This window comes from Suricata suricatta, chromosome 3, assembly GCF_006229205.1.
Source record: "Suricata suricatta isolate VVHF042 chromosome 3, meerkat_22Aug2017_6uvM2_HiC, whole genome shotgun sequence".
Taxonomy (NCBI): Eukaryota; Metazoa; Chordata; class Mammalia; order Carnivora; family Herpestidae; genus Suricata; species Suricata suricatta.
Genome location: NC_043702.1, coordinates 136,070,117 through 136,086,408, shown reverse-complemented (window position 1 = coordinate 136,086,408; position 16,292 = coordinate 136,070,117). Strand labels below are relative to the sequence as shown.

Here is a 16,292-nt window from a genome sequence, read left to right as displayed (position 1 = left end):
ACTGTACTTTTGGATTAAAAAAGAAAGATATAGACAGAATTTCCAGGAATCCTTAGGTACTGGCTCTCATCTGGCTCAATCCCTGGGGATCCCCAAAGCACTAGGGTCACAATGGAATTTAGGCTCATGTCCGTCTCCCCATTGGCCCTGTATGTTCCCATTCAAACTTCTGGTTATTTTCTTAGTTCTAGAATATGTAGTTGCAACAGATCCACTCAGCAAGTGGCAGGACTCCATAGAAGTCCCCTTAGCTATGAAATGAGATTGTTCATATTAGGAAAGGCCACATGGAAAACCTTAATACTACTTCTTACTGTCAAACAAGTAAGCAAAAGCAATATTTCATTCTTTAAGGGATTTCAAATATTAGTGCCACCAGCAGAAACTTGGAAAGTTGCAGAGGTGATAGTCCCTATCATATGCCCATTCAACTAATCTACTTTGTGCAAAACATAAATTTATTGTCACTGGAGAATGATAGTAAATTATCATAATACTAACCAGTTGTGATTCTAATTACAGCTGCAATGCTACTTGTATACTGGAGAACATTAACACAGGCCATGGTACCTACTGCATGCAACTATTGATCTGACAGATGACTTTTCCCACTCCTTTCGTTAGAAAGACCAGTAGAAACAGTGGTTTTCATTTACTTAGCTAGGGCAGTTAAGACTTTCATTATTAGGCCTTGGGTCTAAATCACTTCCCTAGCTCTCTGCAATCATTTAATTTGCATGGTTTTTGTTAACATTGCCATTGCTCTATTTATCTCTTGCGGCACCACAAACAACCCAAAACTTAAATTTATTATTATCTCTCAATATTCTGTGTGCTAAATGGGCTCCACTGGCAAGTTCTCAGTGGTCTCTCACTTGGAAGCATCCAATAAAAATAAAAAAAAAAAACAAGTGGAAATTGTAAAGCCTCTGCTACCTAGCCTCAAAAGTCCCAAAATATTACTTGTGCCAATTAAGAAAGTCACTGACACCAACTCAAATTTTATTGCAGCGGAACTTATCTCTACTTCTTGATGTGAAGAGCAGCGTGTGCCTACCAGGACAAAAGGAACTGATCGTGCCATCTTGAAGACTACCTACCATGCCTTGGTTTTATCGATTCAATACCCTATTCAATACCCTATTACTTCTATGTCTAGATTTTCTTTTACATCATGTTTCGGTCTTGGTAAGTTACATTTCTAGAGATTTATTCATTTCTTCTAAAATATCTAATTTGTTGGCATTGAATTGCTCATAGTAGTTTCTTATGATCCTTTGTATTTCTGAACTATTGTTTGTAATGTCTCCTCTTTCGTTTATAATGTTATTAAGTTGAGCCACCTCTATTTTTTATTTTTTTCTCTAATCTAGTTAAAGGTTTTCCAGTTCTGTTTATCTTTTCACAAAGCCAAATTCTAGTTTTGTTGATTTTTTTTATTGTCTTTCTAGCCTCTATTTCATTTATTTCTTCTCTACTCTTTATTATTTCCTTCCTTCTACTACCTTTGGATTTAGTTCGTTCTTTTCTAGTCCACTGAGGTATACGTTTGGGTTGTTTGAGATCTTTCTTTTTTCTTCAAATAAAGTCTTTGCCCCTTTCTTTCTTCTCTTCCTCCTCCCCTGCCCTCCCCCTCCTCCCCTCCTCCCCTCCCATCCTCCTTTCTCTCCTCTCCTCCCCTTCCCTCTCCTCCTCCTCCTTCTTCTGGGACTCCTATAATATGACTACTATTTACATTTGATGGAGTCATTGAGTTCCTGAAGTCTATCCTTGTTTTGCACAATTCTTTTCTCTCTCTTTTATCCAGCTTAATTACTTTCCAGTACCCTTGAACTTCACACTTTGTTCATGGGTTTTTTCCTAAGTTCACTGAGTTGTCTACCAGTGTTATCTTGAATCTCACTGAACTTCCTTAAAGTAATTATTTTGAATTTTTTTCAAGTAATTAACTAATCTCCATTTCTTTAGGGTCAGTTAGTAGAATATTATTTGGGAGTGTTATCTTTCCTTGCTTTTTCATTTTTCTGGTGAATTTGTATTAATGTTTGCATATTTGAGGGTGCAGTCACATCTTCCTGGGAAGGCACAGCCACATAATCTCTGTGCAGCTCTGTAAAGTGAGGTCACTTTGCAGAGTGAGGTCTTGTAAAGTGAGACTAAGGGGCCCTCAGTAGTCAAGAATGTGCTGGTCCTGTGGTGGCAGATTTCACCAGCCCCAGAAAATAGATGCGGGGGGAGGGGAGGTCGCAAGATTCCAAGCAGCTCCATCAGTGGGAATCAACATTGATGTCGATTCTGGGAGACCTCAGCAGCAAGTCTGTAAATGGCCACAGTGGTGAGTCTTGCTGGAGTTCTCCTGCTCTCCTTTTTCCTATGGGGTGAAATCTTCTAAAGGGATCCCTTATGGAGTCAAGCTGCTCTGAACTGTGGGATGGGATAACTCAGGCAAAATGCTTCCTGCACTTTTCCATGCCTCTTCAGATTTTGAGCTCTATAGGATTTTTGCTGCTACTTTGTTGTAGTCTAGAATTTTCCCTGAGCTTTTTCATTGGTGTGTAGTTTTTTTTAATTTATGGGTTTTATTGTTTTTTAATAGAAATCAATGTTGGGATTTTCTAACCATCCGTCTTGTTGATGTCACTTCTTAATCACCTTTTTAATCGTTTCTGTGATTTGTATGATTGTTAATTGTATATTTTTAATTATTTGAGTAACTTTTTATTGATTTAGAAGAAATCTAAGCATTGAAGATACTAACAATTATATTTATTGCAGGCAAATTTTTTCTTACCACCCTAAATACTAGCTGATGGTAACATTGCCCAAAACATATTTTTTATGCAAATTGCTGGCAGCATAGAATAAGTAGTTACCTTAGTTAACCACTTACCTAAATACTGGCATCGTTTTCCCCATATACTTTCTAAGTATGACACTAAGCAAGTAAATTAACCTCTAATCTCTTTTCTCATTCATAAAATTAAATGTCTAATACATAACCGAAGATACCTTCCAACTCTAAAGGCCTGAGGGCTTTTGTGAACACTTACCATGTGTTCAATTTCCTACGCACTTTTGAACACCCTCTCCATAACCTTCATATAATTAATAAAGCATTTTCTTCTCTCTAAAGATGTTCAGATATATTTATGGTATTCTAATAATCATAATTACATTATATAACTTTCTATACTTTTCTAAAACACTTTAAAGCACCGCAGCTCATCAAAGCTGTAAGAATCTCAAAAGATCATATCCCCCAATCATCTCATTTGACAAACAAGAGAATGCTGGCTCAGAAAAAATAAGTGGACTGCTCAGTGTCACCTAGCATGAATATCAGATCCAAACCTGCATCCTATAATTCTTATTCTGGTGTTGTTTTTACTATGCCACACCGTGCCTCTGTTTTGGAGCTTCACCATTCTCTTGATTATTATAGTTTTCTTTAATATTTTAATTTTTATATTCTTATATACCAGAAGTTTCTATTAAAACTATTTCTTGTCTATTTCTATGTAAGACTTTCCAAATACTGGGCAGTGTCAGTTTTAGAGATCTGACATATCTTTAAGCAGTTTATACTTTGAAATAAACTGGTCCATTCTCTGCTTATTTATTGACCTTTAAGCCACTTTCCTAATTCTAACTTGATTCTGTAGGAAACCCCAAGTCAAACTTGTTCCTTCTGTTTAAACAGACATCTGGACACCTGACCACGTAACAGCTATATCTATGAGCTCTAGAACAGTTGTGGCCAGCTACAGATGTGGATGATCCCAGGTAGCCACAGGGCCCCTACACTGCTTTTCCCAGTCCTATTTAAATTCCAATCACTAAGCAGCTGGGTTAGCTAAGAGTGGAACCAAAGAAAGACAAAACTTAGATAGATAGATAGATAGATAGATAGATAGATAGATAGATAGATAGATAGATAGATGACTCAAGGACAAATAGTACCAAGGGCAATTGTGATAGAACTGTCTACCATCAATACAACTACTGTGCATGGAATTAGGGATATGGAGATGAAGGATACATATCCTGTTCACAAAGAGATCAGTCTGATGGGAAGAACCCCCAAATAAAACTATAATCAAATAATAATGTGATTACCCTATGATAGAATAAAAACATCATGTGCTAATCTGTTGAAATGTTTGGGTAAAACATAAAGAAGATGAATGTTAAATTACAAATATTGTTAAAGCATGAAAGAGCCAAAGCATGTTACAGTTGGTGGAATTAATCTATTGAGAGCTTCCCAGAGGAAGCAAGCCTTTTTGAAGAAGGAAATAGAGATGGACTGGGGAAGAAAAGACTGAATAAGGAAGACAGTATGTTCAAGACAGTATAACTTAACTTGCTAGAGTCCATTCTGGCAAGGAACCATAAAGAAGGGAAGGAGACGGGAAGGATCTAAAAGCCTGGGAAAGAAGAGAAAAAAACTTCCTTTTCCCGATAGTTTTATCTCAGAAATTGAAAGCATCTACCTAGATGATTTAAATTAGTTAAATCATTACTAAGATATTCAAACATTATCAAGGAGCATTTATTTAATTGGTGTACCCTACAGGTGATTCTGTCATCTGTGACTTTCATTTATTTTGGAGTAAACATTTGTCTTAAGACTTTTTTTGTAAACCTGGAAAATAAAGCCAAGAGGTACAGTTTGGACTTCACTAAATTTATTTAGACAAGAAAATATTTCCTTGGACATCTTTTGATCACAGACACAATTAACTTAGCACAGTAAATAAATAAAGAGGACAGTAAAAATCCTTCAAATTATTTAAAATAATGTAAAAATCAAAAATTTGAAGCCTTACTATCTAATTTGAAACAATTTTTTTAACTGTTAACTTGCATCTTCTTTCCAGTGCTATGATGACAACATGGACTTATTTATGACCATGAGGAAATCATAATGGCTAACAGAGAAGCTAGGAAACCGGAAACACTGAACTTGAAGAATCATGCCATATTTTGGTATCCTATCACTAATATATGGTAGTCCATTTATAAAAATAAAATAATTATGAAATCCTCAACACAAATACACAGATCTATGTGCAAATAAACATAAACAAATAGGTATATGAATTAAGTGGAAAACAGCATACGGTGAAATAATTTCATGTGCATCATCAATGAAATAAAGTTGTTATCCAGAAATCCTAAGAAGCTTTTTCATATATACCTATATGTATCCATGGTTTTCTCATTCTCAGTTGCCCTTTTCAAAACATTATTCTTCTCTCTGAATGCTTCCCTGAAATTCATGTTGCTTCACTACTTAATCCTCAATCTCTGATTTTTTGTTATCTATCAGGTCTTTTTTCTCTACCAAGCTACAATTCCTGGCTCAATGTTGTCTTCTCCATCCCAAAGTCCTGCCTGATTTCCAATGATTTTAACTTCCTCTTTACTACCCTACCTACAGTCTCCCAACTCATTCGTGTTCACATTTCCGAGGACTTCCATTTGTTCTCTACTTCAAATACCCACAGAAATTTGCTGGCTGTGCCCAAGAGTTGGTCATTTACTGGAATGCTCCACTTCCACAACTGTCATTACAGATGCCACATTTTCTAGCGACACTTGTGTGTTTCATCCTCTCATTTATATATTTTTAACTCCTTAAACAGGGATATGTAGTGATTTGGCCCCTCTACTTTCTTATCTTCATTTCTACTTAATTTATACTTATTGGCTCATCAATTTATACTTATTGGCTCATCAATACTCTTGTTAGTCCTTCAAATCTCTGGATGAACTATCCTTCTTAAAAGCAAACGTCAAAGTCTAAATGAATACAATTAACTGCCTTTTCACACTTATGTGCAAAGGTGGCTGAAGGCTACTGTTTTTCTTAACAAACATAGATAGAAGACAAACAAACTTGTGTTACCATATATTGGTGACATACAGACTAAACTGAGCTCTCAAGCGCTCCTGGAAATTCTTTGGTATCTTTTCAGTTCTCAATAATCTAATCCTCCACTATTTTCAATTTTCTCTATTTAACTGAAGCCTTAGATCCAACAAGTTGTCTTCTCATCCGTACCCAACTGCTTTCCCTCCCCCTTCCCAGAATACTAGAGGCCTATAGACGGGAACTCACACAACTTCCAGATATCTTCAAACTTACTTCAATCCATGTCTCTTCTGTCTGTTAACATTAGAAAAACTGTCCATGAGCCTATCTAAAGTTTACCTTCCTGTTCTCTGCATCTTAGTTTTACCTGACTATTGAGGCACAAAGAACCATTAGTCATGTCTTTGTATTCCTTGAATTTCCTCATATTCCAATCCCTGGATTTCCCTCTCCATCAAAAAGATATCTCTCAAATTCATTGATTTCCAAACCAGGTATTGTCCCTCTAACAATTAAACTTTAGAGAAAGTTTTTAAATTTCCTATCTTCACTTCCTTTTTTTCAACTCAAACATTACAATCCAACTTGTCTTTATACCATTCCATTGAATCCAGCCTGAAAAATTCTCTTAGGAAGACATCTCTATTGCTAAATAAATTTTTATTAATTATTTAATATTTCAGCATTTCTTGTCGCTGGTCCATTCTTTAAAACATTTCCTCCCCCTTCAGGATGTCGTAACTGTAGAAATTTCTTTCTATTTTCTTAAAGCTTCCTATCAGTTCCTTAATTGGGTGTATATCTTTTCCTGCCTTTAAGGGCTCTTACCTCAATCCACCCCTCTTTCATTCTATGACTTTTTGAATGACTCAGCCACTCCCATAATTTATGATAACTTATATATGATGTTATCCAAAATCTGTGTTATCCCCCCTTAGCTAGAAATCACATATCCGACTTTCCATTGGGTAGTTCTACTCAGCAGTTGTTGTTGTTGTTTTTTTATAGTTTATTGTCAAGTTGGTTTCCATATAACACCCAGTGCTCTTCCCCACTAGTGATACTCAGCAGTTTCATAGATGCTTCAAATTTCAACACATTACACATGAACACATCATCATTTTACCAGAAACTTCTGTTTCTCTGGTATCTCTTTCCCCATAAATTAATATTTCTACTAGATGGTGACACAAGAAATCTGAACATCTTAGTGGATTTTATACCTCACTTACTACACCCATCCTATTTTTAAATCCAGTTAATTCAACATCCTAAGTATTTCAGAAATCTATTTACACCCTCTATAACCATTGACACCACCCTAATTCGAGTCCTATTCTTGTCTCTCTTGTACTACTCCATCAGACTCAACTGTGAACTTCTCATTCTAGTCTTGGATCTCATCCATCTATTTTCCACATAGCAACAAAAGTGAATTTTCTAAGATTCAAAACTGGTCATACTATTTACCTGCTTAGAATTATTCAATGGCTCCTGACTACCCTTGAACTAAAATTTCAAACCCTTAATATAGTGTTTAAGATTCTACATAATGTTTAACCACTGATTATCTTTACATGATCACTGAAGTCTCTGTGCCTTACAATCTACACTCCAGCTAATAACAACCATTTTTATTTCCTCAACTCTGTCAATCTCCTATCTCCAAGTCATTAGTTACTTTCTCTACTAGGAAAACTCTCTTGCCTCTTCATCTAAGTGCAAATGATTCTTTAAGTATAAACTTAATGACACTTTTATAGAAAGCCTTTGCTGATCCTATCAAATGTGATTTGCATACTATGCTTTTGGGCTTCAGAATCTCTCAAGTACAGTTATCACATTTTTCTCACAAATGCATTTGTCACATTATAATTGTTTACTAACATATCCATCTCACCCCACTAGTTTCCAAGTTTCTTGCAACCAAGAGTTTGTGAATTTCATTCACCAATAGCTAGCATAATTTTTTGTACATAATGGTTGAGTGAATGAACGATCTATAAATAAAGTTTTTAAGAACTCTACTATTCCATTCTAGAATTGCTTGAGGCCCATTACCCATGCCAGCACCATTACGTTTCCTTTTAGGTTGTAATTGATGCTGTCCCAGAGAAGTGGTGAACACAAATCTCAGCAAGAAGGAGGTAGAAAGCATAAATGAATGTAACCAGATGGGTGGGACTATAGTAAACAAAACAGTTTTTATCACAAGAAAAACAACATAACTATGGGTGGTGACGAATGTTAACTATAACTTATGGTGGTAATCTTTCCACAATATATACATATATCAAATCATTAGGTTATAAACCTAATACTAATACTCATATGTCAATTATATCTCAATTATAAAAAAGAAAAGAAATTAAAATTTGAGAAAATTATCTTTTCTAGGTCTCTTTCATATAGAGATGGATTTTAAAGATGGTTAGATATAAACATAATTCAGCATTTTACTCTGCCTCAACTCCCTCACAATGGGATAAGGAATATATTTTCATCCATGTGCATGAGTATACTCATTTTTATATTAATATATGATAGGGAAATTAATGATAAAGGTGCTGCATTTGAATAGATACAGCTTTTGAAAACTTTCTCCTTCCATCTTTGCCTAGTCTGTTCCCTTCTGGTCTTTTCTCTATTGTAGGCCCTTGTTAATTCCTAATGATTTGACTACCATCCCCCCATTTGAAATCTTCATGTTTCTTTCTAACTTCCTTGCCAGTTCTTTTTGTGTAACATAATGGCAAGCAATTGAGAATTTTGGTAGAATTGGAGGGGCACCTGGGTGGCTCAGTTGGTTAAGCCTCCGACTTTGGCTCAGGTCATGAACTCACGTTCATGGGTTGGAGCCCCGCATTAGGCTCTGTGCTGACAGCTCAGAGCCTGGAGCCAACTTCCGGTTCTGGTCTCCCTCTCTGCCCCTCCCCACTCATGCTCTGTCTCTCTCTGTCTCAAAAATAAATTAAAAATAAACATTAAAAAATTTTTTAAAAACGACAAAAAAAAAAGAATTTTGGTAGAATTGGGGTGCCTGGCTGGCTCAGTCAGTGGAGCATGCAATTCTTAATCACAGGATTGTGAGTTTGAGCCTCAAAAAGGGTGTAAAGGCTATTTAAAAAACAAAATCTTTAAAAAAAAAAAAGAATTTCAGGGGTACTTGGGTGGCTCAGTTGGTTAAGCACCGACTCTTGATTTCAGCTCAGGTCAGGATCTCACGGTTTGTGAGATGGAGCTCCGCTTCAAGCTCCACACTGACAGTATAGAGCCTGCTAGGGACTCTCCCCTCCCCCCTCCCCTCCCTCGCTGTGCTTCTGCTCACTCTCTCTCTCAAAAGGAGTAAGTAAATTATTGTTTAATTGGGTAGAATTTATGTGCATGGATGGATGTAGATGTGCATACATGAACATGTAAACATGAATACACAGAAAGGCCAGAGAGCCTGTGACAGTGCTCAGAAGGCTGCTGGGATGTTCTAATACTGAGAAATACTTGACTACAGCAGGGTTTTCCTTCCACTTTACCACTCAGGTGTCCTTATACTAGAATACAATTCTAAACGAAAAACTTATTTTGGATGTCAAATCTGATCTCATTTTCTTTCTCTGACTTCTTTTTAAATAAAGTATATCAAGGCTTCCAGAGTAACATTTGGGCTAATTATTTCGGAAATGTCCAGACGTGCTCTACTATAGGGCATAAAATAACAGGTAATTTAAGCAAGGCATTTTATGTCGTTTTAAAAGTATTTTAAAGTATATTCTTGAAAAGTGAAAAGAAAAGCAGTCTCAGATTCATAGGGAATTAACATAAAATTAAGTTCTGGCACACTTGAGCAAAAAATGCTCAGTGCTAAATTGTTACATTTAATTAGCTTTCATTTTAGAAATCACTGAAATTGGTTACTTGAACAAATTGTTATATAGACAATAGATACATAAATGAATGAGTAGATAGATTCATTGTTTTATTGTTCTATCTCTGAACTGACTATTTAAGAGGACCTTGTACTATTCACTTACCATGTAATATTACCCTGATCTTATGCCTTTGCCTTATAGTTAGCAAAATCTTCAGTAGACACATTTTTACACAAAATTTACCTTTAATGTTTTTCTCTGTTCAAGCTAATATTAGTTAAAATTCATTAAATGCTTACTATTTGCCAGACATGATGCTAAGTGCTTTATATACATTATTTTCATTCTTATACTAGCCCTTTTATTGCTTTTCCTTTCTTTATAACTACAAAAATTAAAGTATAGGAAAACTAAAATAATTATTCAAGATTACAGAATAGTAAGTGGCAAAGCCAAGATACAAATCTGTGTGGCTGTATTAATTTCTTAGGCCTGCCATGATGAAGCACCACAAAGTAGGTGGCTTAAAATAAGAAAGATACATTGTCTCACAGTTCTAGAGGTTAGAAGTCTGAAATCAAGGTGCCCACAGGACCATGCCCTCTCGGAAGGCTCTGAGGAAGAACTTTCCCTTGCCTGGTCCTGGCTTCTGCTGGTGGCTGGCATCCGTGGTGTTTCTTGGCTGGTAGATGTATCATTCCAATGTCTGCCTCCATCTTCACCTGACCGTCTTCTGTGTGTGTTGTCTGTTCTTCTCATAAGAACGTCAGTCCTGTTGGATTAAGGGTCCACCCTACTCCAGTGCTGACCTCGTCTTAAGTAATTACATCTACAGATACCCTATTTCTAAATAAGGTCATATTCACAGGTACCAGGGGTAGCATCTCAGCATACCTCTTCAGGGGGTATCATTCAATCCAGGGAAGCAGCTGCAGTACAGAACCTTCTCTCTGGACCTCTCCTCCGCTATTTCAAAGTCCTTCCCTCTCTGCCATCCATCCATCCTCCTGCCTCACAACCTCTGTCTGCTATGTTCTATTTGCTCAAAGTAATATACTGTATGATCAAACTCTTCTGAACAAACTACTTAGGAATTCATGCCACAGAATACTCTTTACCCTGAACTCCAATTAACAGGAAGTTTCAGTACTTTATTCAGTGCTTTGTTAACTTGAAAGGAGTAATCAAAATTTGCCAAAGGTAAACTTCCCTGAGTTGCTGTTTTATACTAATGTTCTAGACATCCCTGTGTTGGGATGTCCTTCACAGGTTACAAATAAATAAATAAAAATAGGAAATAAAGCACTTCCAGAGACTTAATGTCTTCCCACCAAAAAAAAGTTGTCACAATGTTGGGAATTCCATAAAGCTACTTGGCAGGCTGGAGGCCTCATTTCATGTAATGCCAGTTGCCTTTCATTCAGCCACTGTGAAAAGTGAGCGCATAACTTTGGTCTATACCAGGCAACTAGCTCCTCGTGACAATGATGTAAATTCCTAAGAAAGTGGTGACCTCTTTTTCAGGTTTGGGAAATACTCCACACTCCCTGATATTGAGAGTAGAAAAACAGGTGGTTTTTTTTTCATTTTTCCCCCCTTTTTAGAGAGTAAGAGAGCATGCATGTGAGCAGGGCAGGGGCAGAAGAAGACTGAGAACTGAGAAGCAAGAGAAAGGGACTGGGGGAAAAAAAATCAGAGAGCCCTTCTCTGGACATTTGATTCCTAAGTCAATAAAGAGAGAAGATATATAAAGTCTTTGTTGATTACAGGATCTAATGCCATATGAAAAAGGTGTTTTCACTCAAATCCTTCAAAATATTTATACATCAGTGCAGACACAAGATAAGGAAATGTAGTTGGTCTGGAAATGTTAACCTTTGGGAAGAATCTGAATGATTCTTCAAACTAGTCAACTAATCTAAGCTCTTCATTTTTCAGGTGAGAAAACCGAGACTCCCTTGAAGTAAAATGAACTGCCCCAGGTAACACGGGTAATTATCAGACGAGCCAGGACTAGAAGCCTCATCTTCTGATGACTGGGCTCCCACTCTCCTCTACTACCACTGTAAAACACTGATTAGTGTTTAGTAGATGTGAGATGATGAAGTCACATAAAATAAAAATTAATTTCAAGAAAAGAATTATAATAGAGGAATTAAAAATGCACAGATAGTCTTGCTTCTTTAAAAATCTACTTCAGGGCACCTGGGTGGCTCAGTTGGTTAAGCGTTCAACTTCAGCTCAGGTCATGATCTCAAAGCTCATGAGTTTGAGCTCTGCGTTGGGCTGTGTACTAGCAGCTCAGAGCCTGGAGCCTATTTCCAATTCTGCGTCTCCCTCTCTCTCTGCCCCTTCCCTGCTTGTGCTCTGTCTCTCCTGTCTCAAAAATAAACATTAAAACATTTTTTCTTAAATATTATACTTCAAATTCCAATGGAATCATACATTTAGAAAAATGTGGGCTCAATTCTGAATTAAGGATAGGATTTCCCAACATTATTCTGCTTAAGAGAAACACATTTTCCTCTTTGCTTCTCATGAGGCAAAAGCTGCTTTGTCATTGTTTATGTTTTCTGGAGATAGAAAAGGAATCCAACTGGCTGTAGGTCCTTTCTTTGCCCTACCTCTTTTTTTTTTTTAATTAACATTTCCTCACACTGATCAATGACCCTTGAGTAATAAACAATCAAAAATTTATCTTCTGCCAATGAGTTACTCAAGGAAATGAAGGGTGGTTTTTTGTGGGGTTTTTTTTGGTTTATTTATTGTTGAGACAGAGACAGAGCATGAGCGGGGGAGGGGCAGAGATAGAGAGGGAGAGAGAGAATCTGAAACAGGTTCCAGGCTCTGAGCTGCCAGCACAGAACCCGATGCAGGGCTCGAAACCACTGACTGCAAGATCATGACCTGAGCCAAAGTCGGACATTCAGCCGACTGAGCCTCTCAGGCACCCCAGGAAATGAAGGTTTTGATCAAATGGTTTTACACACACACTACTTTATGAGGACATGGCTCCTACTAGTCTTTCTTGAGCACCTAAAGATGCCAGGCACTTTGTTAGATGCTTTGTCTATTAGCCCATTTTACTTTCTGAGCTTCTGAACACCTTCTGCACATTGAACAATAAGGCTATGACATCTACCTCTTAATATACTTGATTGGTCTTTTTAGATTCTTTCAATCTCAAGTTCACAAATATAACGGACCTGTAGCTGCCTTAATTCATCATTTTGATTGGCAGATGGTCTGTTTGAAAAGGTATAAAATGCAGAGAAGCCTAGGTAAGCAAATGGTAGAAGCAGAAAACAATGAATGTTTGAGACTCAGCTCCGTCTTACCAGCTGTAGAGCCTTGGGAAAATCACTTCAAGTCTTTTAGACTTAGTTTTCTCATCTACAAAACTGACCTAACAACTTTTCCTCCTGAATTACAGACGGCACAAATGTGATAATGATAATAACTCACTATTCAATGGCAAGGCATAAAATGTTCTCATTAGGAAGAATAAATAAATTTAACTATCATCAAGAGGTTTTAAAAATATGGAAAATTCTTGGTCTATTTTGTAAGAGCAATTATAATTTGATCAAACTGATCCTTACTGTTAAACTTGGATCTTATTACTAAGTTTCATTTATCATTAATGATCCTTAAAGTTGATTCTATTATGCAAAAGACTTTTCAAATGACTTAATATTTTTTTTATTTGAGAGAGACAGAGAATGAGTGAGCACAAGCAGGGGAGAGGGACAGAGGCAGGGAGAGAAAGAGAGGAATGGAGAGAGACAGAGAAAATTCCAAGCATGCTCCATGCTCAGCACAGAACCCAATGCAGGGCTCAGTCCTATGACCCTGGATCATGATCTGAGCCGAAACCAAGAGTCAGTCATTCAATCAAATGAGTCATCCAGGAGCCCCCAAATGACCTAATTTTTAAAATTAAATGCTGTCAAAGTTACCAAGAAAGCATGCCTGCCTAAAAAAGCACCTCATGGGTCAAGGAGGCATGCTGAGAGCTGGACTATCTCCACTTTTTCCATGACCTTAAAATAATACTCTCGAGAATTTATAAACACATTCTTCTTGCTCACAGAAGAACACATCCAGCTGAAGACAAGCTCAGGCATGTTGAACTGAGTTCTTTGATAACACATTACACCATTCTCATACTTACCTGCACATTCTGTATTTTACGTATACAGAATATTTAAACATCATTCTATCATTATTCACCTAAAATGTAGCAGAAACCCCAAAAGAGTCTGATAAAACCTGGGGAAAAACATAAATAAAGGAATCAGTAAAGATAAATTACTTTTCCTGGTTACTATGATTTTTTTCTCTCATAGACCTACTCACGGACCTTACTAGTCTGCTTATCCAGAATATTCATTTTCAGAATATATTAATCAGAATAGCCTATTTTTCATAATGAATAGGCCCAAAATATAGAATGGCTCAAATATCATATGTTATGTTTTGTTTTGTTCTTCATTTATGTTCACATAAAAGTCCCCTACTGGTAAAGACCTTGGTGGGGTTGCCTTTTGCACAGTTATTCATTGAACTATATTGATGAAGCTCTGCTATTATTAAAACACGGCTTTCAAGGTCATGCTGGGATCACTTCCATTTCAGCTGCCTGAAAAGAGGAAAGATTATGAGTGAATAAACGTGAGAGATTTTTATGGGCCAGTCCCAGGAGTTGAAGTTCTACTCTACTCAGGTTTCATTGACTAGAACTCAGTCATATAGCCATATATCACTGTAAGAGAGGCTGGAAAATACATTCTAGTTGTATTACCAAGAAAAGAAAAAAGGAAAACAGATTATTGAGCAGCCAGCACACAATGACATCTTCTGACTATCTACCTGCATGTTATCTAGATTTTTGGTAAATAGGATAAGCCATTTTTTTCATCCAGTGCTACATGTACAATAAATATTTACCAAGAATACACTAAATATGTTTCCTCTGCAGGCAATGACTTTGTGTGTAGATGGGTACTCCAGACTGGGTGGAAAATCAAGCCCAACAAGTCAAATTCATACTTAGAGAACTCAAGTGACAAAAACTGGTGTTTCCACCCTGACTTTATGTTTTCTGGCCAAAAGAACTTCTCAAGACTCCAGTCTGTAAAAAATTAAAAAGACCCCTATGGGATTCTTGTTCTATCAAAAATTGTATGACCTCTTCTAATGACCATATTCTTGGTCACGGGCTCATCCAGGACATTTTGAAGGCACACAGTGCTTTTGCTTGAGAGAGAGGGGACAAAAGATGAGGCCATCATGGTTGGTTGATGTAGGAATACTTTATTCAGCTTGGAAGAAAGCAAACTTTCAAACGTACAGTGAGGGTTATATGTGCATCAGTGAAGTACTGGTTCCAAGAAATATCATTTGTGAATCACTGGAACTTTCTATTTATTAACCTAAAAAAACAGAACCTGCAAGGAAGACGGTAGAGAAGGATCCTAAGCTTATCTCATCTCAAGACACAACCAGATGACATCCACATCAGTGTAAATAACCCAGAAAATGACCCAAAGCCTGACAGAACAGACTTTCCACAGCTAAATGTAGAGGAGAGGCCACATCATAGAGGGCAGGAAGAGCAGTGGTGGGGCTGGGAGGCTGTCCTGACAGGCTGTCCACAGGAGGAAGGACACTGCAGGAATGGAGAGGCAGTGAAAAACAGACCCTCACTCCAGGCATCCCAGATACGGGAGACCCACACAAGGTAGAGGGGTCCCCCATAACATTTGCTTTTGAAAACCAGAGAAGTCAAATTTCACAAGTTCTTACAATCAGTGGGGTTTAACATCTTTAATTTTAAAAATCTCAGCAATATGGGCCTACCTCAAGAAGCCTGAAAAATCTCAAACAATCTAACCTTACACCTAAGAAGGTAGAGAAAAGAACAAACAAAACCCAAAACCAGTAGGAGAAAGGTGATAGTAAAGATTAGAGCAGAAAATAAATGAAATAAAATTTAAAAAAAATACAACAGTATATATCACTGAAACCAGGAGTTGATTCTTTGTTTTTTTTTTTAAAGTAGTTTATTGTCAAATTGGTTTCCATACAACACCCAGTGCTCTTCCCCACAAGTGCCCTCCTCCATCACCTCCACCTCTTTTCCCCCCTCCCCCTTCAGTCCTCATTTCGTTTTCAGTATTCAATAGTCTCTCAAGTTTTGCGTCCCTCTCTCTCCCCAACTCTCTTTCCCTCTTCCCCTCCCCCTGGTCCTCCATTAAGTTTCTCCTGTTCTCCTGTTAGACCTATGAGTGCAAACATATGGTATCTTTGAAAAAAATCAACTAAATTGATAAACATTTAGCCAGACTCATAAAAAGAGATGTGGGGGGGGGGGGTGGAAGCTCAAATAAACAAAATCACAAATGAAAGAGGAGAAATAACAACTGATTCCACATAAATACAAAAGATTATAAAAGAATATTATAAAAAATTACATGCCAAAAAATTGGACAACCTAGAAAAAAGTGGATAAATTCCTAGAAGCATATAACCTATCAACACATAAG

At 37.0% G+C, this 16,292-nt stretch overlaps 2 long non-coding RNA genes across 2 annotated transcripts in view; both read left to right on the top strand.

The window, feature by feature from the left end:
* Positions 1-5,166, top strand: part of LOC115286700 — a 44,138-nt gene extending 38,972 nt beyond the window's left edge. Inside the window, exons 3-4 of the long non-coding RNA XR_003906220.1 lie at positions 1,012-1,188; positions 4,881-5,166. This is a non-coding gene — a long non-coding RNA (uncharacterized LOC115286700). The remainder of the gene's footprint in view (positions 1-1,011; positions 1,189-4,880) is intronic.
* Positions 5,167-11,683: 6,517 nt separating this feature from the next.
* Positions 11,684-16,292, top strand: part of LOC115287241 — a 7,946-nt gene continuing 3,337 nt past the window's right edge. The window contains exon 1 of the long non-coding RNA XR_003906362.1: positions 11,684-11,735. This is a non-coding gene — a long non-coding RNA (uncharacterized LOC115287241). The remainder of the gene's footprint in view (positions 11,736-16,292) is intronic.